The sequence below is a fragment of the Oncorhynchus mykiss genome, chromosome 12 (genome assembly GCF_057628025.1).
Source record: "Oncorhynchus mykiss isolate SJ-2025 chromosome 12, ASM5762802v1, whole genome shotgun sequence".
Lineage (NCBI taxonomy): Eukaryota > Metazoa > Chordata > Actinopteri > Salmoniformes > Salmonidae > Oncorhynchus > Oncorhynchus mykiss.
In genome coordinates, this window is record NC_143033.1 from 60,026,018 (window position 1) to 60,049,196 (window position 23,179).

Here is a 23,179-nt window from a genome sequence, read left to right on the forward strand (position 1 = left end):
TTTCTAGATTTTTTTTCTAGATTTTTTTTCTATATTTTTTTTCTAGATTTTTTTTCTAGATTTTTTTTCTAGATTTTTTTCTAGATTTTTTTTGTAGATTTTTTTTCTAGATTTTTTTCTAGATTTATTTTATAGATTTTATTTCTAGATTTTTTTCTAGATTTTTTTTCTAGATTTTTTTTCTAGATTTTTTTTCTAGATTTTTTTTCTAGATTTTTTTCTAGATTTTTTTTCAAGAATTTTTTTCTAGATTTTTTTCTAGATTTTTTTTCTAGATTTTTTTCTAGATTTTTTTTCTAGATTTTTTTTCTAGATTTTTTTCTAGATTTTTTTTCTAGATTTTTTTCTAGATTTTTTTTCTAGAATTTTTTTCTAGATTTTTTTTCTAGATTTTTTTTCTAGATTTTTTTTCTAGATTTTTTTCTAGATTTTTTTTCTAGATTTTTTTCAAGATTTTTTTTCTAGATTTTTTTTCTAGATTTTTTTCTAGATTTTTTTTCTAGATTTTTTTTCTAGATATTTTTCTAGAATTTTTTTCTAGATTTTTTCTAGATTTTTTTCTAGATTTTTTGTCTAGATTTTTTTTCTAGATTTTTTTTCTAGATTTTTTTTCTAGATTTTTTTCTAGATTTATTTTATAGATTTTTTTTCTAGATTTTTTTCTAGATTTATTTTATAGATTTTTTTTCTAGATTTTTTTCTAGATTTTTTTTCTAGATTTTTTTTCTAGATTTTTTTCTAGATTTTTTTTCTAGATTTTTTTCAAGATTTTTTTTCTAGATTTTTTTTCTAGATTTTTTTCTAGATTTTTTTTCTAGATTTTTTTTCTAGATTTTTTTCTAGATTTTTTCTAGATTTTTTTTCTAGATTTTTTTCTAGATTTTTTTTCTAGATATTTTTCTAGATTTTTTTTCTAGTTTTTTTTCTAGATTTTTTTTCTAGATTTTTTTTCTAGATTTTTTTTCAAGAATTTTTTTCAAGATTTTTTTTCTAGATTTTTTTCTAGATTTTTTTTCTAGATTTTTTGTCTAGATTTTTTTTCTAGATATTTTTCTAGATTTTTTTTCTAGATTTTTTTCTAGATTTTTTTTCTAGATTTTTTTTCTATATTTTTTTTCTAGATTTTTTTTCTAGATTTTTTTTCTAGATTTTTTTCTAGATTTTTTTTGTAGATTTTTTTTCTAGATTTTTTTCTAGATTTATTTTATAGATTTTATTTCTAGATTTTTTTCTAGATTTTTTTTCTAGATTTTTTTTCTAGATTTTTTTTCTAGATTTTTTTTCTAGATTTTTTTCTAGATTTTTTTTCAAGAATTTTTTTCTAGATTTTTTTCTAGATTTTTTTTCTAGATTTTTTTTCTAGATTTTTTTCAAGATTTTTTTTCTAGATTTTTTTCTAGATTTATTTTATAGATTTTTTTTCTAGATTTTTTTCTAGATTTATTTTATAGATTTTTTTTCTAGATTTTTTTCTAGATTTTTTTTCTAGATTTTTTTTCTAGATTTTTTTCTAGATTTATTTTATAGATTTTTTTTCTATATTTTTTTCTAGATTTATTTTATAGATTTTTTTTCTAGATTTTTTTCTAGATTTATTTTATAGATTTTTTTTCTAGATTTTTTTCTAGATTTTTTTTCTAGATTTTTTTTCTAGATTTTTTTTCTAGATTTTTTTCAAGATTTTTTTTCTAGATTTTTTTTCTAGATTTTTTTCTAGATTTTTTTTCTAGATTTTTTTTCTAGATTTTTTTCTAGATTTTTTCTAGATTTTTTTTCTAGATTTTTTTCTAGATTTTTTTTCTAGATATTTTTCTAGATTTTTTTTCTAGTTTTTTTTCTAGATTTTTTTTCTAGATTTTTTTTCTAGATTTTTTTTCAAGAATTTTTTTCAAGATTTTTTTTCTAGATTTTTTTCTAGATTTTTTTTCTAGATTTTTTGTCTAGATTTTTTTTCTAGATATTTTTCTAGATTTTTTTTCTAGATTTTTTTCTAGATTTTTTTTCTAGATTTTTTTTCTAGATTTTTTTTCTAGATTTTTTTTCTAGATTTTTTTTCTAGATTTTTTTCTAGATTTTTTTTGTAGATTTTTTTTCTAGATTTTTTTCTAGATTTATTTTATAGATTTTATTTCTAGATTTTTTTCTAGATTTTTTTTCTAGATTTTTTTTCTAGATTTTTTTTCTAGATTTTTTTTCTAGATTTTTTTCTAGATTTTTTTTCAAGAATTTTTTTCTAGATTTTTTTCTAGATTTTTTTTCTAGATTTTTTTTCTAGATTTTTTTCAAGATTTTTTTTCTAGATTTTTTGTCTAGATTTTTTTTCTAGATTTTTTTTCTAGATTTTTTTTCTAGATTTTTTTTCTAGATTTTTTTTCTAGATTTTTTTTCTAGATTTTTTTTCTAGATTTTTTTTCTAGATTTTTTTTCTAGATTTTTTTTCTAGATTTTTTGTCTAGATTTTTTTTCTAGATATTTTTCTAGATTTTTTTTCTAGATTTTTTTCTAGATTTTTTTTCTAGATTTTTTTTCTATATTTTTTTTCTAGATTTTTTTTCTAGATTTTTTTTCTAGATTTTTTTCTAGATTTTTTTTCTAGATTTTTTTTCTAGATTTTTTTCTAGATTTATTTTATAGATTTTTTTTCTATATTTTTTTCTAGATTTATTTTATAGATTTTTTTTCTAGATTTTTTTCTAGATTTATTTTATAGATTTTTTTTCTAGATTTTTTTCTAGATTTTTTTTCTAGATTTTTTTTCTAGATTTTTTTTCTAGATTTTTTTCAAGATTTTTTTTCTAGATTTTTTTTCTAGATTTTTTTCTAGATTTTTTTTCTAGATTTTTTTTCTAGATTTTTTTCTAGATTTTTTCTAGATTTTTTTTCTAGATTTTTTTCTAGATTTTTTTTCTAGATATTTTTCTAGATTTTTTTTCTAGTTTTTTTTCTAGATTTTTTTTCTAGATTTTTTTTCTAGATTTTTTTTCAAGAATTTTTTTCAAGATTTTTTTTCTAGATTTTTTTCTAGATTTTTTTTCTAGATTTTTTGTCTAGATTTTTTTTCTAGATATTTTTCTAGATTTTTTTTCTAGATTTTTTTCTAGATTTTTTTTCTAGATTTTTTTTCTAGATTTTTTTTCTAGATTTTTTTTCTAGATTTTTTTCTAGATTTTTTTTGTAGATTTTTTTTCTAGATTTTTTTCTAGATTTATTTTATAGATTTTATTTCTAGATTTTTTTCTAGATTTTTTTTCTAGATTTTTTTTCTAGATTTTTTTTCTAGATTTTTTTTCTAGATTTTTTTCTAGATTTTTTTTCAAGAATTTTTTTCTAGATTTTTTTCTAGATTTTTTTTCTAGATTTTTTTTCTAGATTTTTTTCAAGATTTTTTTTCTAGATTTTTTGTCTAGATTTTTTTTCTAGATTTTTTTTCTAGATTTTTTTTCTAGATTTTTTTTCTAGATTTTTTTTCTAGATTTTTTTTCTAGATTTTTTTTCTAGATTTTTTTTCTAGATTTTTTTTCTAGATTTTTTTTCTAGATTTTTTGTCTAGATTTTTTTTCTAGATATTTTTCTAGATTTTTTTTCTAGATTTTTTTCTAGATTTTTTTTCTAGATTTTTTTTCTATATTTTTTTTCTAGATTTTTTTTCTAGATTTTTTTTCTAGATTTTTTTCTAGATTTTTTTTGTAGATTTTTTTTCTAGATTTTTTTCTAGATTTTTTTTCTAGATTTTATTTCTAGATTTTTTTCTAGATTTTTTTTCTAGATTTTTTTTCTAGATTTTTTTTCTAGATTTTTTTTCTAGATTTTTTTCTAGATTTTTTTTCAAGAATTTTTTTCTAGATTTTTTTCTAGATTTTTTTTCTAGATTTTTTTTCTAGATTTTTTTCAAGATTTTTTTTCTAGATTTTTTGTCTAGATTTTTTTTCTAGATTTTTTTTCTAGATTTTTTTTCTAGATTTTTTTTCTAGATTTTTTTTCTAGATTTTTTTTCTAGATTTTTTTTCTAGATTTTTTTTCTAGATTTTTTTTCTAGATTTTTTTCTAGATTTATTTTATAGCTTTTTTTTCTAGATTTTTTTCTAGATTTATTTTATAGATTTTTTTTCTAGATTTTTTTCTAGATTTATTTTATAGATTTTTTTTCTAGATTTTTTTCTAGATTTTTTTTCTAGATTTTTTTTCTAGATTTTTTTCTAGATTTATTTTATAGATTTTTTTTCTATATTTTTTTCTAGATTTATTTTATAGATTTTTTTTCTAGATTTTTTTCTAGATTTATTTTATAGATTTTTTTTCTAGATTTTTTTCTAGATTTTTTTTCTAGATTTTTTTTCTAGATTTTTTTTCTAGATTTTTTTCTAGATTTTTTTTCTAGATTTTTTTTCTAGATTTTTTTCTAGATTTTTTTTCTAGATTTTTTTCTAGATTTTTTTTCTAGAATTTTTTTCTAGATTTTTTTTCTAGATTTTTTTTCTAGATTTTTTTTCTAGATTTTTTTCTAGATTTTTTTTCAAGAATTTTTTTCTAGATTTTTTTCTAGATTTTTTTTCTAGATTTTTTTTCTAGATTTTTTTCAAGATTTTTTTTCTAGATTTTTTGTCTAGATTTTTTTTCTAGATTTTTTTCTAGATTTTTTTTCTAGATTTTTTTTCTAGATTTTTTTTCTAGATTTTTTTTCTAGATTTTTTTCTAGATTTTTTTTCTAGATTTTTTTCTAGATTTTTTTTCTAGATTTTTTTTCTAGATTTTTTTCTAGATTTTTTTTCTAGATTTTTTTCTAGATTTTTTTCTAGAATTTTTTTCTAGATTTTTTTTCTAGATTTTTTTTCTAGATTTTTTTTCTAGATTTTTTTCTAGATTTTTTTTCTAGATTTTTTTCAAGATTTTTTTTCTAGATTTTTTTTCTAGATTTTTTTCTAGATTTTTTTTCTAGATTTTTTTTCTAGATATTTTTCTAGAATTTTTTTCTAGATTTTTTCTAGATTTTTTTCTAGATTTTTTGTCTAGATTTTTTTTCTAGATTTTTTTTCTAGATTTTTTTTCTAGATTTTTTTCTAGATTTATTTTATAGATTTTTTTTCTAGATTTTTTTCTAGATTTATTTTATAGATTTTTTTTCTAGATTTTTTTCTAGATTTTTTTTCTAGATTTTTTTTCTAGATTTTTTTCTAGATTTATTTTATAGATTTTTTTTCTATATTTTTTTCTAGATTTATTTTATAGATTTTTTTTCTAGATTTTTTTCTAGATTTATTTTATAGATTTTTTTTCTAGATTTTTTTCTAGATTTTTTTTCTAGATTTTTTTTCTAGATTTTTTTTCTAGATTTTTTTCTAGATTTTTTTTCTAGATTTTTTTTCTAGATTTTTTTCTAGATTTTTTTTCTAGATTTTTTTCTAGATTTTTTTTCTAGAATTTTTTTCTAGATTTTTTTTCTAGATTTTTTTTCTAGATTTTTTTTCTAGATTTTTTTCTAGATTTTTTTTCTAGATTTTTTTCAAGATTTTTTTTCTAGATTTTTTTTCTAGATTTTTTTCTAGATTTTTTTTCTAGATTTTTTTTCTAGATTTTTTTCTAGATTTTTTCTAGATTTTTTTTCTAGATTCTTTTCTAGATTTTTTTTCTAGATATTTTTCTAGATTTTTTTTCTAGTTTTTTTTCTAGATTTTTTTTCTAGATTTTTTTTCTAGATTTTTTTTCAAGAATTTTTTTCAAGATTTTTTTTCTAGATTTTTTTCAAGATTTTTTTTCTAGATTTTTTGTCTAGATTTTTTTTCTAGATATTTTTCTAGATTTTTTTTCTAGATTTTTTTTCTATATTTTTTTTCTAGATTTTTTTTCTAGATTTTTTTTCTAGATTTTTTTTCTAGATTTTTTTTCTAGATTTTTTTCTAGATTTTTTTTGTAGATTTTTTTTCTAGATTTTTTTCTAGATTTATTTTATAGATTTTATTTCTAGATTTTTTTCTAGATTTTTTTTCTAGATTTTTTTTCTAGATTTTTTTTCTAGATTTTTTTTCTAGATTTTTTTCTAGATTTTTTTTCAAGAATTTTTTTCTAGATTTTTTTCTAGATTTTTTTTCTAGATTTTTTTTCTAGATTTTTTTCAAGATTTTTTTTCTAGATTTTTTGTCTAGATTTTTTTTCTAGATTTTTTTTCTAGATTTTTTTTCTAGATTTTTTTTCTAGATTTTTTTTCTAGATTTTTTTTCTAGATTTTTTTCTAGATTTATTTTATAGATTTTTTTTCTAGATTTTTTTCTAGATTTATTTTATAGATTTTTTTTCTAGATTTTTTTCTAGATTTATTTTATAGATTTTTTTTCTAGATTTTTTTCTAGATTTTTTTTCTAGATTTTTTTTCTAGATTTTTTTCTAGATTTATTTTATAGATTTTTTTTCTATATTTTTTTCTAGATTTATTTTATAGATTTTTTTTCTAGATTTTTTTCTAGATTTATTTTATAGATTTTTTTTCTAGATTTTTTTCTAGATTTTTTTTCTAGATTTTTTTTCTAGATTTTTTTTCTAGATTTTTTTCTAGATTTTTTTTCTAGATTTTTTTTCTAGATTTTTTTCTAGATTTTTTTTCTAGATTTTTTTCTAGATTTTTTTTCTAGAATTTTTTTCTAGATTTTTTTTCTAGATTTTTTTTCTAGATTTTTTTTCTAGATTTTTTTCTAGATTTTTTTTCTAGATTTTTTTCAAGATTTTTTTTCTAGATTTTTTTTCTAGATTTTTTTCTAGATTTTTTTTCTAGATTTTTTTTCTAGAATTTTTTTCTAGATTTTTTCTAGATTTTTTTCTAGATTTTTTGTCTAGATTTTTTTTCTAGATTTTTTTTCTAGATTTTTTTCTAGATTTATTTTATAGATTTTTTTTCTATATTTTTTTCTAGATTTATTTTATAGATTTTTTTTCTAGATTTTTTTCTAGATTTATTTTATAGATTTTTTTTCTAGATTTTTTTCTAGATTTTTTTTCTAGATTTTTTTTCTAGATTTTTTTTCTAGATTTTTTTCTAGATTTTTTTTCTAGATTTTTTTTCTAGATTTTTTTCTAGATTTTTTTTCTAGATTTTTTTCTAGATTTTTTTTCTAGAATTTTTTTCTAGATTTTTTTTCTAGATTTTTTTTCTAGATTTTTTTTCTAGATTTTTTTCTAGATTTTTTTTCTAGATTTTTTTCAAGATTTTTTTTCTAGATTTTTTTTCTAGATTTTTTTCTAGATTTTTTTTCTAGATTTTTTTTCTAGATTTTTTTCTAGATTTTTTTTCTAGATTTTTTTTCTAGATTTTTTTCTAGATTTTTTTTCTAGATTTTTTTCTAGATTTTTTTTCTAGAATTTTTTTCTAGATTTTTTTTCTAGATTTTTTTTCTAGATTTTTTTTCTAGATTTTTTTCTAGATTTTTTTTCTAGATTTTTTTCAAGATTTTTTTTCTAGATTTTTTTTCTAGATTTTTTTCTAGATTTTTTTTCTAGATTTTTTTTCTAGATTTTTTTCTAGATTTTTTCTAGATTTTTTTTCTAGATTTTTTTCTAGATTTTTTTTCTAGATTTTTTTCAAGATTTTTTTTCTAGATTTTTTTTCTAGATTTTTTTCTAGATTTTTTTTCTAGATTTTTTTTCTAGATTTTTTTCTAGATTTTTTCTAGATTTTTTTTCTAGATTTTTTTCTAGATTTTTTTTCTAGATATTTTTCTAGATTTTTTTTCTAGTTTTTTTTCTAGATTTTTTTTCTAGATTTTTTTTCTAGATTTATTTTCAAGAATTTTTTTCTAGATTTTTTTTCTAGATTTTTTTCTAGATTTTTTTTCTAGATTTTTTGTCTAGATTTTTTTTCTAGATATTTTTCTAGATTTTTTTTCTAGATTTTTTTCTAGATTTTTTTTCTAGATTTTTTTTCTAGATTTTTTTTCTAGATTTTTTTTCTAGATTTTTTTTCTAGATTTTTTTCTAGATTTTTTTTCTAGATTTTTTTTCTAGATATTTTTCTAGAATTTTTTTCTAGATTTTTTCTAGATTTTTTTCTAGATTTTTTGTCTAGATTTTTTTTCTAGATTTTTTTTCTAGATTTTTTTTCTAGATTTTTTTCTAGATTTATTTTATAGATTTTTTTTCTAGATTTTTTTCTAGATTTATTTTATAGATTTTTTTTCTAGATTTTTTTCTAGATTTTTTTTCTAGATTTTTTTTCTAGATTTTTTTCTAGATTTATTTTATAGATTTTTTTTCTATATTTTTTTCTAGATTTATTTTATAGATTTTTTTTCTAGATTTTTTTCTAGATTTATTTTATAGATTTTTTTTCTAGATTTTTTTCTAGATTTTTTTTCTAGATTTTTTTTCTAGATTTTTTTTCTAGATTTTTTTCTAGATTTTTTTTCTAGATTTTTTTTCTAGATTTTTTTCTAGATTTTTTTCTAGATTTTTTCTAGATTTTTTTTCTAGATTTTTTTTCTAGATTTTTTTCTAGATTTTTTTCTAGATTTTTTCTAGATTTTTTTTCTAGATTCTTTTCTAGATTTTTTTTCTAGATATTTTTCCTAGATTTTTTTTCTAGTTTTTTTTCTAGATTTTTTTTCTAGATTTTTTTTCTAGATTTTTTTTCAAGAATTTTTTTCAAGATTTTTTTTCTAGATTTTTTTCTAGATTTTTTTTCTAGATGTTTTGTCTAGATTTTTTTTCTAGATATTTTTCTAGATTTTTTTTCTAGATTTTTTTCTAGATTTTTTTTCTAGATTTTTTTTCTAGATTTTTTTTCTAGATTTTTTTTCTAGATTTTTTTTCTAGATTTTTTTCTAGATTTTTTTTGTAGATTTTTTTTCTAGATTTTTTTCTAGATTTATTTTATAGATTTTATTTCTAGATTTTTTTCTAGATTTTTTTTCTAGATTTTTTTTCTAGATTTTTTTTCTAGATTTTTTTTCTAGATTTTTTTCTAGATTTTTTTTCAAGAATTTTTTTCTAGATTTTTTTCTAGATTTTTTTTCTAGATTTTTTTTCTAGATTTTTTTCAAGATTTTTTTTCTAGATTTTTTGTCTAGATTTTTTTTCTAGATTTTTTTTCTAGATTTTTTTTCTAGATTTTTTTTCTAGATTTTTTTTCTAGATTTTTTTTCTAGATTTTTTTCTAGATTTATTTTATAGATTTTTTTTCTAGATTTTTTTCTAGATTTATTTTATAGATTTTTTTTCTAGATTTTTTTCTAGATTTATTTTATAGATTTTTTTTCTAGATTTTTTTCTAGATTTTTTTTCTAGATTTTTTTTCTAGATTTTTTTCTAGATTTATTTTATAGATTTTTTTTCTATATTTTTTTCTAGATTTATTTTATAGATTTTTTTTCTAGATGTTTTGTCTAGATTTTTTTTCTAGATATTTTTCTAGATTTTTTTTCTAGATTTTTTTTCTAGATTTTTTTTCTAGATTTTTTTCTAGATTTATTTTATAGATTTTTTTTCTAGATTTTTTTCTAGATTTTTTTTCTAGATTTTTTTTCTAGATTTTTTTCTAGATTTATTTTATAGATTTTTTTTCTATATTTTTTTCTAGATTTATTTTATAGATTTTTTTTCTAGATGTTTTGTCTAGATTTTTTTTCTAGATTTTTTTCTAGATTTTTTTTCTAGATTTTTTTTCTAGATTTTTTTTCTAGATTTTTTTTCTAGATTTTTTTCTAGATTTTTTTTCAAGAATTTTTTTCTAGATTTTTTTCTAGATTTTTTTTCTAGATTTTTTTTCTAGATTTTTTTCAAGATTTTTTTTCTAGATTTTTTGTCTAGATTTTTTTTCTAGATTTTTTTTCTAGATTTTTTTTCTAGATTTTTTTTCTAGATTTTTTTTCTAGATTTTTTTTCTAGATTTTTTTCTAGATTTATTTTATAGATTTTTTTTCTAGATTTTTTTCTAGATTTATTTTATAGATTTTTTTTCTAGATTTTTTTCTAGATTTATTTTATAGATTTTTTTTCTAGATTTTTTTCTAGATTTTTTTTCTAGATTTTTTTTCTAGATTTTTTTCTAGATTTATTTTATAGATTTTTTTTCTATATTTTTTTCTAGATTTATTTTATAGATTTTTTTTCTAGATTTTTTTTCTAGATTTTTTTCTAGATTTTTTTTCTAGAATTTTTTTCTAGATTTTTTTTCTAGATTTTTTTTCTAGATTTTTTTTCTAGATTTTTTTCTAGATTTTTTTTCTAGATTTTTTTCAAGATTTTTTTTCTAGATTTTTTTTCTAGATTTTTTTCTAGATTTTTTTTCTAGATTTTTTTTCTAGAATTTTTTTCTAGATTTTTTCTAGATTTTTTTCTAGATTTTTTGTCTAGATTTTTTTTCTAGATTTTTTTTCTAGATTTTTTTCTAGATTTATTTTATAGATTTTTTTTCTATATTTTTTTCTAGATTTATTTTATAGATTTTTTTTCTAGATTTTTTTCTAGATTTATTTTATAGATTTTTTTTCTAGATTTTTTTCTAGATTTTTTTTCTAGATTTTTTTTCTAGATTTTTTTTCTAGATTTTTTTCTAGATTTTTTTTCTAGATTTTTTTTCTAGATTTTTTTCTAGATTTTTTTTCTAGATTTTTTTCTAGATTTTTTTTCTAGAATTTTTTTCTAGATTTTTTTTCTAGATTTTTTTTCTAGATTTTTTTTCTAGATTTTTTTCTAGATTTTTTTTCTAGATTTTTTTCAAGATTTTTTTTCTAGATTTTTTTTCTAGATTTTTTTCTAGATTTTTTTTCTAGATTTTTTTTCTAGATTTTTTTCTAGATTTTTTCTAGATTTTTTTTCTAGATTTTTTTCTAGATTTTTTTTCTAGATATTTTTCTAGATTTTTTTTCTAGTTTTTTTTCTAGATTTTTTTTCTAGATTTTTTTTCTAGATTTATTTTCAAGAATTTTTTTCTAGATTTTTTTTCTAGATTTTTTTCTAGATTTTTTTTCTAGATTTTTTGTCTAGATTTTTTTTCTAGATATTTTTCTAGATTTTTTTTCTAGATTTTTTTCTAGATTTTTTTTCTAGATTTTTTTTCTATATTTTTTTTCTAGATTTTTTTTCTAGATTTTTTTTCTAGATTTTTTTCTAGATTTTTTTTGTAGATTTTTTTTCTAGATTTTTTCTAGATTTATTTTATAGATTTTATTTCTAGATTTTTTTCTAGATTTTTTTTCTAGATTTTTTTTCTAGATTTTTTTTCTAGATTTTTTTTCTAGATTTTTTTCTAGATTTTTTTTCAAGAATTTTTTTCTAGATTTTTTTCTAGATTTTTTTTCTAGATTTTTTTTCTAGATTTTTTTCAAGATTTTTTTTCTAGATTTTTTGTCTAGATTTTTTTTCTAGATTTTTTTTCTAGATTTTTTTTCTAGATTTTTTTTCTAGATTTTTTTTCTAGATTTTTTTTCTAGATTTTTTTCTAGATTTATTTTATAGATTTTTTTTCTAGATTTTTTTCTAGATTTATTTTATAGATTTTTTTTCTAGATTTTTTTCTAGATTTATTTTATAGATTTTTTTTCTAGATTTTTTTCTAGATTTTTTTTCTAGATTTTTTTTCTAGATTTTTTTCTAGATTTATTTTATAGATTTTTTTTCTAGATTTTTTTCTAGATTTATTTTATAGATTTTTTTTCTAGATTTTTTTCTAGATTTATTTTATAGATTTTTTTTCTAGATTTTTTTCTAGATTTTTTTTCTAGATTTTTTTTCTAGATTTTTTTTCTAGATTTTTTTCTAGATTTTTTTTCTAGATTTTTTTTCTAGATTTTTTTCTAGATTTTTTTTCTAGATTTTTTTCTAGATTTTTTTTCTAGAATTTTTTTCTAGATTTTTTTTCTAGATTTTTTTTCTAGATTTTTTTTCTAGATTTTTTTCTAGATTTTTTTTCTAGATTTTTTTCAAGATTTTTTTTCTAGATTTTTTTTCTAGATTTTTTTCTAGATTTTTTTTCTAGATTTTTTTTCTAGATTTTTTTCTAGATTTTTTCTAGATTTTTTTTCTAGATTTTTTTCTAGATTTTTTTTCTAGATATTTTTCTAGATTTTTTTTCTAGTTTTTTTTCTAGATTTTTTTTCTAGATTTTTTTTCTAGATTTTTTTTCAAGAATTTCTTTCAAGATTTTTTTTCTAGATTTTTTTCTAGATTTTTTTTCTAGATTTTTTGTCTAGATTTTTTTTCTAGATATTTTTCTAGATTTTTTTTCTAGATTTTTTTCTAGATTTTTTTTCTAGATTTTTTTTCTAGATTTTTTTTCTAGATTTTTTTTCTAGATTTTTTTTCTAGATTTTTTTCTAGATTTTTTTTGTAGATTTTTTTTCTAGATTTTTTTCTAGATTTATTTTATAGATTTTATTTCTAGATTTTTTTCTAGATTTGTTTTCTAGATTTTTTTTCTAGATTTTTTTTCTAGATTTTTTTTCTAGATTTTTTTCTAGATTGTTTTTCAAGAATTTTTTTCTAGATTTTTTTCTAGATTTTTTTTCTAGATTTTTTTCAAGATTTTTTTTCTAGATTTTTTGTCTAGATTTTTTTTCTAGATTTTTTTTCTAGATTTATTTTATAGATTTTTTTTCTAGATTTTTTTCTAGATTTATTTTATAGATTTTTTTTCTAGATTTTTTTCTAGATTTATTTTATAGATTTTTTTTCTAGATTTTTTTCTAGATATTTTTTCTAGATTTTTTTTCTAGATTTTTTTTCTAGATTTTTTTTCTAGATTTTTTTCTAGATTTTTTTTCTAGATTTTTTTTCTAGATTTTTTTTCTAGAATTTTTTTCTAGATTTTTTTCTAGATTTTTTTCTAGATTTTTTGTCTAGATTTTTTTTCTAGATTTTTTTTCTAGATTTTTTTTCTAGATTTTTTTCTAGATTTATTTTATAGATTTTTTTTCTAGATTTTTTTCTAGATTTATTTTATAGATTTTTTTTCTAGATTTTTTTCTAGATTTTTTTTCTAGATTTTTTTTCTAGATTTTTTTTCTAGATTTTTTTTCTAGATTTTTTTCTAGATTTTTTTTCTAGATTTTTTTTCTAGATTTTTTTTCTAGATTTTTTTCTAGATTTTTTTCTAGATTTTTTTTCTAGATTTTTTTTCTAGATTTTTTTCTAGATTTTTTTTCTATATTTTTTTTCTAGATTTTTTTTCTAGATTTTTTTTCTAGATTTTTTTTCTAGATTTTTTTCTAGATTTTTTTTGTAGATTTTTTTTCTAGATTTTTTTCTAGATTTATTTTATAGATTTTATTTCTAGATTTTTTTCTAGATTTTTTTTCTAGATTTTTTTTCTAGATTTTTTTTCTAGATTTTTTTTCTAGATTTTTTTCTAGATTTTTTTTCAAGAATTTTTTTCTAGATTTTTTTCTAGATTTTTTTTCTAGATTTTTTTTCTAGATTTTTTTCAAGATTTTTTTTCTAGATTTTTTGTCTAGATTTTTTTTCTAGATTTTTTTTCTAGATTTTTTTTCTAGATTTTTTTTCTAGATTTTTTTTCTAGATTTTTTTTCTAGATTTTTTTCTAGATTTATTTTATAGATTTTTTTTCTAGATTTTTTTCTAGATTTATTTTATAGATTTTTTTTCTAGATTTTTTTCTAGATTTATTTTATAGATTTTTTTTCTAGATTTTTTTCTAGATTTTTTTTCTAGATTTTTTTTCTAGATTTTTTTCTAGATTTATTTTATAGATTTTTTTTCTATATTTTTTTCTAGATTTATTTTATAGATTTTTTTTCTAGATTTTTTTCTAGATTTATTTTATAGATTTTTTTTCTAGATTTTTTTCTAGATTTTTTTTCTAGATTTTTTTTCTAGATTTTTTTTCTAGATTTTTTTTCTAGATTTTTTTCTAGATTTTTTTTCAAGAATTTTTTTCTAGATTTTTTTCTAGATTTTTTTTCTAGATTTTTTTTCTAGATTTTTTTCAAGATTTTTTTTCTAGATTTTTTGTCTAGATTTTTTTTCTAGATTTTTTTTCTATATTTTTTTTCTAGATTTTTTTTCTAGATTTTTTTTCTAGATTTTTTTCTAGATTTATTTTATAGATTTTTTTTCTAGATTTTTTTCTAGATTTATTTTATAGATTTTTTTTCTAGATTTTTTTCTAGATTTATTTTATAGATTTTTTTTCTAGATTTTTTTCTAGATTTTTTTTCTAGATTTTTTTTCTAGATTTTTTTCTAGATTTATTTTATAGATTTTTTTTCTATATTTTTTTCTAGATTTATTTTATAGATTTTTTTTCTAGATTTTTTTCTAGATTTATTTTATAGATTTTTTTTCTAGATTTTTTTCTAGATTTTTTTTCTAGATTTTTTTTCTAGATTTTTTTTCTAGATTTTTTTCTAGATTTTTTTTCTAGATTTTTTTTCTAGATTTTTTTCTAGATTTTTTTTCTAGATTTTTTTCTAGATTTTTTTTCTAGAATTTTTTTCTAGATTTTTTTTCTAGATTTTTTTTCTAGATTTTTTTTCTAGATTTTTTTCTAGATTTTTTTTCTAGATTTTTTTCAAGATTTTTTTTCTAGATTTTTTTTCTAGATTTTTTTCTAGATTTTTTTTCTAGATTTTTTTTCTAGATTTTTTTCTAGATTTTTTCTAGATTTTTTTTCTAGATTTTTTTCTAGATTTTTTTTCTAGATATTTTTCTAGATTTTTTTTCTAGTTTTTTTTCTAGATTTTTTTTCTAGATTTTTTTTCTAGATTTTTTTTCAAGAATTTTTTTCAAGATTTTTTTTCTAGATTTTTTTCTAGATTTTTTTTCTAGATTTTTTGTCTAGATTTTTTTTCTAGATATTTTTCTAGATTTTTTTTCTAGATTTTTTTCTAGATTTTTTTTCTAGATTTTTTTTCTAGATTTTTTTTCTAGATTTTTTTCTAGATTTTTTTTCTAGATTTTTTTTCTAGATTTATTTTATAGATTTTTTTTCTAGATTTTTTTCTAGATTTTTTTTCTAGATTTTTTTTCTAGATTTTTTTTCTAGATTTTTTTTCTAGATTTTTTTCTAGATTTTTTTTCTAGATTTTTTTTCTAGATTTTTTTTCTAGATTTTTTTTCTAGATTTTTTTCTAGATTTTTTTTCTAGATTTTTTTCTAGATTTTTTTTCTAGATTTTTTTTCTAGATTTTTTTTCTAGATTTTTTTCTAGATTTTTTTCTAGATTTTTTTTCTAGATTTTTTTTCTAGATTTTTTTTCTAGATATTTTTCTAGAATTTTTTTCTAGATTTTTTTCTAGATTTTTTTCTAGATTTTTTGTCTAGATTTTTTTTCTAGATTTTTTGTCTAGATTTTTTTTCTAGATTTTTTTCTAGATTTATTTTATAGATTTTTTTTCTAGATTTTTTTCTAGATTTTTTTTCTAGATTTTTTTTCTAGATTTTTTTCTAGATTTTTTTTCTAGATTTTTTTTCTAGATTTTTTTCTAGATTTATTTTATAGATTTTTTTTCTATATTTTTTTCTAGATTTTTTTTCTAGATTTCTTTTCTAGATTTTTTTCTAGATTTTTTTCTAGATTTTTTTTCTAGATTTTTTTTCTAGATTTTTTTTCTAGATATTTTTCTAGAATTTTTTTCTAGATTTTTTTCTAGATTTTTTTCTAGATTTTTTGTCTAGATTTTTTTTCTAGATTTTTTTTCTAGATTTTTTTTCTAGATTTTTTTTCTAGATTTTTTTTCTAGATTTTTTTTCTAGATTTTTTTCTAGATTTTTTTTCAAGAATTTTTTTCTAGATTTTTTTCTAGATTTTTTTTCTAGATTTTTTTTCTAGATTTTTTTCAAGATTTTTTTTCTAGATTTTTTGTCTAGATTTTTTTTCTAGATTTTTTTTCTATATTTTTTTTCTAGATTTTTTTTCTAGATTTTTTTTCTAGATTTTTTTCTAGATTTATTTTATAGATTTTTTTTCTAGATTTTTTTCTAGATTTATTTTATAGATTTTTTTTCTAGATTTTTTTCTAGATTTATTTTATAGATTTTTTTTCTAGATTTTTTTCTAGATTTTTTTTCTAGATTTTTTTTCTAGATTTTTTTCTAGATTTATTTTATAGATTTTTTTTCTATATTTTTTTCTAGATTTATTTTATAGATTTTTTTTCTAGATTTTTTTCTAGATTTATTTTATAGATTTTTTTTCTAGATTTTTTTCTAGATTTTTTTTCAAGATTTTTTTTCTAGATTTTTTGTCTAGATTTTTTTTCTAGATTTTTTTTCTATATTTTTTTTCTAGATTTTTTTTCTAGATTTTTTTTCTAGATTTTTTTCTAGATTTATTTTATAGATTTTTTTTCTAGATTTTTTTCTAGATTTATTTTATAGATTTTTTTTCTAGATTTTTTTCTAGATTTATTTTATAGATTTTTTTTCTAGATTTTTTTCTAGATTTTTTTTCTAGATTTTTTTTCTAGATTTTTTTCTAGATTTATTTTATAGATTTTTTTTCTATATTTTTTTCTAGATTTATTTTATAGATTTTTTTTCTAGATTTTTTTCTAGATTTTTTTTCTAGATTTTTTTTCTAGATTTTTTTTCTAGATTTTTTTCTAGATTTTTTTTCTAGATTTTTTTTCTAGATTTTTTTCTAGATTTTTTTTCTAGATTTTTTTCTAGATTTTTTTTCTAGAATTTTTTTCTAGATTTTTTTTCTAGATTTTTTTTCTAGATTTTTTTTCTAGATTTTTTTCTAGATTTTTTTTCTAGATTTTTTTCAAGATTTTTTTTCTAGATTTTTTTTCTAGATTTTTTTCTAGATTTTTTTTCTAGATTTTTTTTCTAGATTTTTTTCTAGATTTTTTCTAGATTTTTTTTTCTAGATTTTTTTCTAGATTTTTTTTCTAGATATTTTTCTAGATTTTTTTTCTAGTTTTTTTTCTAGATTTTTTTTCTAGATTTTTTTTCTAGATTTTTTTTCAAGAATTTTTTTCAAGATTTTTTTTCTAGATTTTTTTCTAGATTTTTTTTCTAGATTTTTTGTCTAGATTTTTTTTCTAGATATTTTTCTAGATTTTTTTTCTAGATTTTTTTCTAGATTTTTTTTCTAGATTTTTTTTCTAGATTTTTTTTCTAGATTTTTTTTCTAGATTTTTTTTCTAGATTTTTTTTCTAGATTTTTTTTCTAGATTTTTTTCTAGATTTTTTTTCAAGAATTTTTTTCTAGATTTTTTTCTAGATTTTTTTTCTAGATTTTTTTTCTAGATTTTTTTCAAGATTTTTTTTCTAGATTTTTTGTCTAGATTTTTTTTCTAGATTTTTTTTCTAGATTTTTTTTCTAGATTTTTTTTCTAGATTTTTTTTCTAGATTTTTTTTCTAGATTTTTTTCTAGATTTATTTTATAGATTTTTTTTCTAGATTTTTTTCTAGATTTATTTTATAGATTTTTTTTCTAGATTTTTTTCTAGATTTATTTTATAGATTTTTTTTCTAGATTTTTTTCTAGATTTTTTTTCTAGATTTTTTTTCTAGATTTTTTTTCTAGATTTTTTTTCTAGATTTTTTTCTAGATTTTTTTTCTAGATTTTTTTTCTAGATTTTTTTTCTAGATTTTTTTCTAGATTTTTTTCTAGATTTTTTTTCTAGATTTTTTTCTAGATTTTTTTTCTAGATTTTTTTTCTAGATTTTTTTTCTAGATTTTTTTCTAGATTTTTTTCTAGATTTTTTTTCTAGATTTTTTTTCTAGATTTTTTTTCTAGATATTTTTCTAGAATTTTTTTCTAGATTTTTTTCTAGATTTTTTTCTAGATTTTTTGTCTAGATTTTTTTTCTAGATTTTTTTTCTAGATTTTTTTTCTAGATTTTTTTCTAGATTTATTTTATAGATTTTTTTTCTAGATTTTTTTCTAGATTTATTTTATAGATTTTTTTTCTAGATTTTTTTCTAGATTTTTTTTCTAGATTTTTTTTCTAGATTTTTTTCTAGATTTATTTTATAGATTTTTTTTCTATATTTTTTTCTAGATTTTTTTTCTAGATTTCTTTTCTAGATTTTTTTCTAGATTTTTTTCTAGATTTTTTTTCTAGATTTTTTTTCTAGATTTTTTTTCTAGATATTTTTCTAGAATTTTTTTCTAGATTTTTTTCTAGATTTTTTTCTAGATTTTTTGTCTAGATTTTTTTTCTAGATTTTTTTTCTAGATTTTTTTTCTAGATTTTTTTTCTAGATTTTTTTTCTAGATTTTTTTTCTAGATTTTTTTCTAGATTTTTTTTCAAGAATTTTTTTCTAGATTTTTTTCTAGATTTTTTTTCTAGATTTTTTTTCTAGATTTTTTTCAAGATTTTTTTTCTAGATTTTTTGTCTAGATTTTTTTTCTAGATTTTTTTTCTAGATTTTTTTTCTAGATTTTTTTTCTAGATTTTTTTTCTAGATTTTTTTTCTAGATTTTTTTCTAGATTTATTTTATATATTTTTTTTCTAGATTTTTTTCTAGATTTATTTTATAGATTTTTTTTCTAGATTTTTTTCTAGATTTATTTTATAGATTTTTTTTCTAGATTTTTTTCTAGATTTTTTTTCTAGATTTTTTTTCTAGATTTTTTTCTAGATTTATTTTATAGATTTTTTTTCTATATTTTTTTCTAGATTTATTTTATAGATTTTTTTTCTAGATTTTTTTCTAGATTTATTTTATAGATTTTTTTTCTAGATTTTTTTCTAGATTTTTTTTCTAGATTTTTTTTCTAGATTTTTTTTCTAGATTTTTTTTCTAGATTTTTTTCTAGATTTTTTTTCAAGAATTTTTTTCTAGATTTTTTTCTAGATTTTTTTTCTAGATTTTTTTTCTAGATTTTTTTCAAGATTTTTTTTCTAGATTTTTTGTCTAGATTTTTTTTCTAGATTTTTTTTCTAGATTTTTTTTCTAGATTTTTTTTCTAGATTTTTTTTCTAGATTTTTTTTCTAGATTTTTTTCTAGATTTATTTTATAGATTTTTTTTCTAGATTTTTTTCTAGATTTATTTTATAGATTTTTTTTCTAGATTTTTTTTCTAGATTTTTTTTCTAGATTTTTTTTCTAGATTTTTTTTCTAGATTTTTTTCTAGATTTATTTTATATATTTTTTTTCTAGATTTTTTTCTAGATTTATTTTATAGATTTTTTTTCTAGATTTTTTTCTAGATTTATTTTATAGATTTTTTTTCTAGATTTTTTTCTAGATTTTTTTTCTAGATTTTTTTTCTAGATTTTTTTCTAGATTTATTTTATAGATTTTTTTTCTATATTTTTTTCTAGATTTATTTTATAGATTTTTTTTCTAGATTTTTTTCTAGATTTATTTTATAGATTTTTTTTCTAGATTTTTTTCTAGATTTTTTTTCTAGATTTTTTTTCTAGATTTTTTTTCTAGATTTTTTTTCTAGATTTTTTTCTAGATTTTTTTTCAAGAATTTTTTTCTAGATTTTTTTCTAGATTTTTTTTCTAGATTTTTTTCAAGATTTTTTTTCTAGATTTTTTGTCTAGATTTTTTTTCTAGATTTTTTTTCTAGATTTTTTTTCTAGATTTTTTTTCTAGATTTTTTTTCTAGATTTTTTTTCTAGATTTTTTTCTAGATTTATTTTATAGATTTTTTTTCTAGATTTTTTTCTAGATTTATTTTATAGATTTTTTTTCTAGATTTTTTTCTAGATTTATTTTATAGATTTTTTTTCTAGATTTTTTTCTAGATTTTTTTTCTAGATTTTTTTTCTAGATTTTTTTCTAGATTTATTTTATAGATTTTTTTTCTATATTTTTTTCTAGATTTATTTTATAGATTTTTTTTCTAGATTTTTTTCTAGATTTATTTTATAGATTTTTTTTCTAGATTTTTTTCTAGATTTTTTTTCTAGATTTTTTTTCTAGATTTTTTTTCTAGATTTTTTTCTAGATTTTTTTTCTAGATTTTTTTCTAGATTTTTTTTCTAGAATTTTTTTCTAGATTTTTTTTCTAGATTTTTTTTCTAGATTTTTTTTCTAGATTTTTTTCTAGATTTTTTTTCTAGATTTTTTTCAAGATTTTTTTTCTAGATTTTTTTTCTAGATTTTTTTCTAGATTTTTTTTCTAGATTTTTTTTCTAGATTTTTTTCTAGATTTTTTTTCTAGATTTTTTTCAAGATTTTTTTTCTAGATTTTTTTTCTAGATTTTTTTCTAGATTTTTTTTCTAGATTTTTTTTCTAGATTTTTTTCTAGATTTTTTCTAGATTTTTTTTCTAGATTTTTTTCTAGATTTTTTTTCTAGATATTTTTCTAGATTTTTTTTCTAGTTTTTTTTCTAGATTTTTTTTCTAGATTTTTTTTCTAGATTTTTTTTCAAGAATTTTTTTCTAGATTTTTTTTCTAGATTTTTTTTCTAGATTTTTTTCTAGATTTTTTTTCTAGATTTTTTTCTAGATTTTTTTTCTAGATTTTTTTTCTAGATTTTTTTTCTAGATTTTTTTTCTAGATTTTTTTTCTAGATTTTTTTTCTAGATTTTTTTCTAGATTTATTTTATAGATTTTTTTTCTAGATTTTTTTCTAGATTTATTTTATAGATTTTTTTTCTAGATTTTTTTCTAGATTTATTTTATAGATTTTTTTTCTAGATTTTTTTCTAGATTTTTTTTCTAGATTTTTTTTCTAGATTTTTTTTCTAGATTTTTTTTCTAGATTTTTTTCTAGATTTTTTTTCTAGATTTTTTTTCTAGATTTTTTTTCTAGATTTTTTTCTAGATTTTTTTCTAGATTTTTTTTCTAGATTTTTTTCTAGATTTTTTTTCTAGATTTTTTTTCTAGATTTTTTTTCTAGATTTTTTTCTAGATTTTTTTCTAGATTTTTTTTCTAGATTTTTTTTCTAGATTTTTTTTCTAGATATTTTTCTAGAATTTTTTTCTAGATTTTTTTCTAGATTTTTTTCTAGATTTTTTGTCTAGATTTTTTTTCTAGATTTTTTTTCTAGATTTTTTTTCTAGATTTTTTTCTAGATTTATTTTATAGATTTTTTTTCTAGATTTTTTTCTAGATTTATTTTATAGATTTTTTTTCTAGATTTTTTTCTAGATTTTTTTTCTAGATTTTTTTTCTAGATTTTTTTCTAGATTTATTTTATAGATTTTTTTTCTATATTTTTTTCTAGATTTTTTTTCTAGATTTCTTTTCTAGATTTTTTTCTAGATTTTTTTCTAGATTTTTTTTCTAGATTTTTTTTCTAGATTTTTTTTCTAGATATTTTTCTAGAATTTTTTTCTAGATTTTTTTCTAGATTTTTTTCTAGATTTTTTGTCTAGATTTTTTTTCTAGATTTTTTTTCTAGATTTTTTTTCTAGATTTTTTTTCTAGATTTTTTTTCTAGATTTTTTTCTAGATTTTTTTTCAAGAATTTTTTTCTAGATTTTTTTCTAGATTTTTTTTCTAGATTTTTTTTCTAGATTTTTTTCAAGATTTTTTTTCTAGATTTTTTGTCTAGATTTTTTTTCTAGATTTTTTTTCTAGATTTTTTTTCTAGATTTTTTTTCTAGATTTTTTTTCTAGATTTTTTTTCTAGATTTTTTTCTAGATTTATTTTATATATTTTTTTTCTAGATTTTTTTCTAGATTTATTTTATAGATTTTTTTTCTAGATTTTTTTCTAGATTTATTTTATAGATTTTTTTTCTAGATTTTTTTCTAGATTTTTTTTCTAGATTTTTTTTCTAGATTTTTTTCTAGATTTATTTTATAGATTTTTTTTCTATATTTTTTTCTAGATTTATTTTATAGATTTTTTTTCTAGATTTTTTTCTAGATTTATTTTATAGATTTTTTTTCTAGATTTTTTTCTAGATTTTTTTTCTAGATTTTTTTTCTAGATTTTTTTTCTAGATTTTTTTCTAGATTTTTTTTCAAGAATTTTTTTCTAGATTTTTTTCTAGATTTTTTTTCTAGATTTTTTTTCTAGATTTTTTTCAAGATTTTTTTTCTAGATTTTTTGTCTAGATTTTTTTTCTAGATTTTTTTTCTAGATTTTTTTTCTAGATTTTTTTTCTAGATTTTTTTTCTAGATTTTTTTTCTAGATTTTTTTCTAGATTTATTTTATAGATTTTTTTTCTAGATTTTTTTCTAGATTTATTTTATAGATTTTTTTTCTAGATTTTTTTCTAGATTTATTTTATAGATTTTTTTTCTAGATTTTTTTCTAGATTTTTTTTCTAGATTTTTTTTCTAGATTTTTTTCTAGATTTATTTTATAGATTTTTTTTCTATATTTTTTTCTAGATTTATTTTATAGATTTTTTTTCTAGATTTTTTTCTAGATTTATTTTATAGATTTTTTTTCTAGATTTTTTTCTAGATTTTTTTTCTAGATTTTTTTTCTAGATTTTTTTTCTAGATTTTTTTCTAGATTTTTTTTCTAGATTTTTTTCTAGATTTTTTTTCTAGAATTTTTTTCTAGATTTTTTTTCTAGATTTTTTTTCTAGATTTTTTTTCTAGATTTTTTTCTAGATTTTTTTTCTAGATTTTTTTCAAGATTTTTTTTCTAGATTTTTTTTCTAGATTTTTTTCTAGATTTTTTTTCTAGATTTTTTTTCTAGATTTTTTTCTAGATTTTTTCTAGATTTTTTTTCTAGATTTTTTTCTAGATTTTTTTTCTAGATATTTTTCTAGATTTTTTTTCTAGTTTTTTTTCTAGATTTTTTTTCTAGATTTTTTTTCTAGATTTTTTTTCAAGAATTTTTTTCTAGATTTTTTTTCTAGATTTTTTTCTAGATTTTTTTTCTAGATATTTTTCTAGATTTTTTTTCTAGTTTTTTTTCTAGATTTTTTTTCTAGATTTTTTTTCTAGATTTTTTTTCAAGAATTTTTTTCTAGATTTTTTTTCTAGATATTTTTCTAGATTTTTTTTCTAGATTTTTTTCTAGATTTTTTTTCTAGATTTATTTTATAGATTTTTTTTCTAGATTTTTTTCTAGATTTATTTTATAGATTTTTTTTCTAGATTTTTTTCTAGATTTTTTTTCTAGATTTTTTTTCTAGATTTTTTTCTAGATTTATTTTATAGATTTTTTTTCTATATTTTTTTCTAGATTTATTTTATAGATTTTTTTTCTAGATTTTTTTCTAGATTTATTTTATAGATTTTTTTTCTAGATTTTTTTCTAGATTTTTTTTCTAGATTTTTTTTCTAGATTTTTTTTCTAGATTTTTTTCTAGATTTTTTTTCTAGATTTTTTTCTAGATTTTTT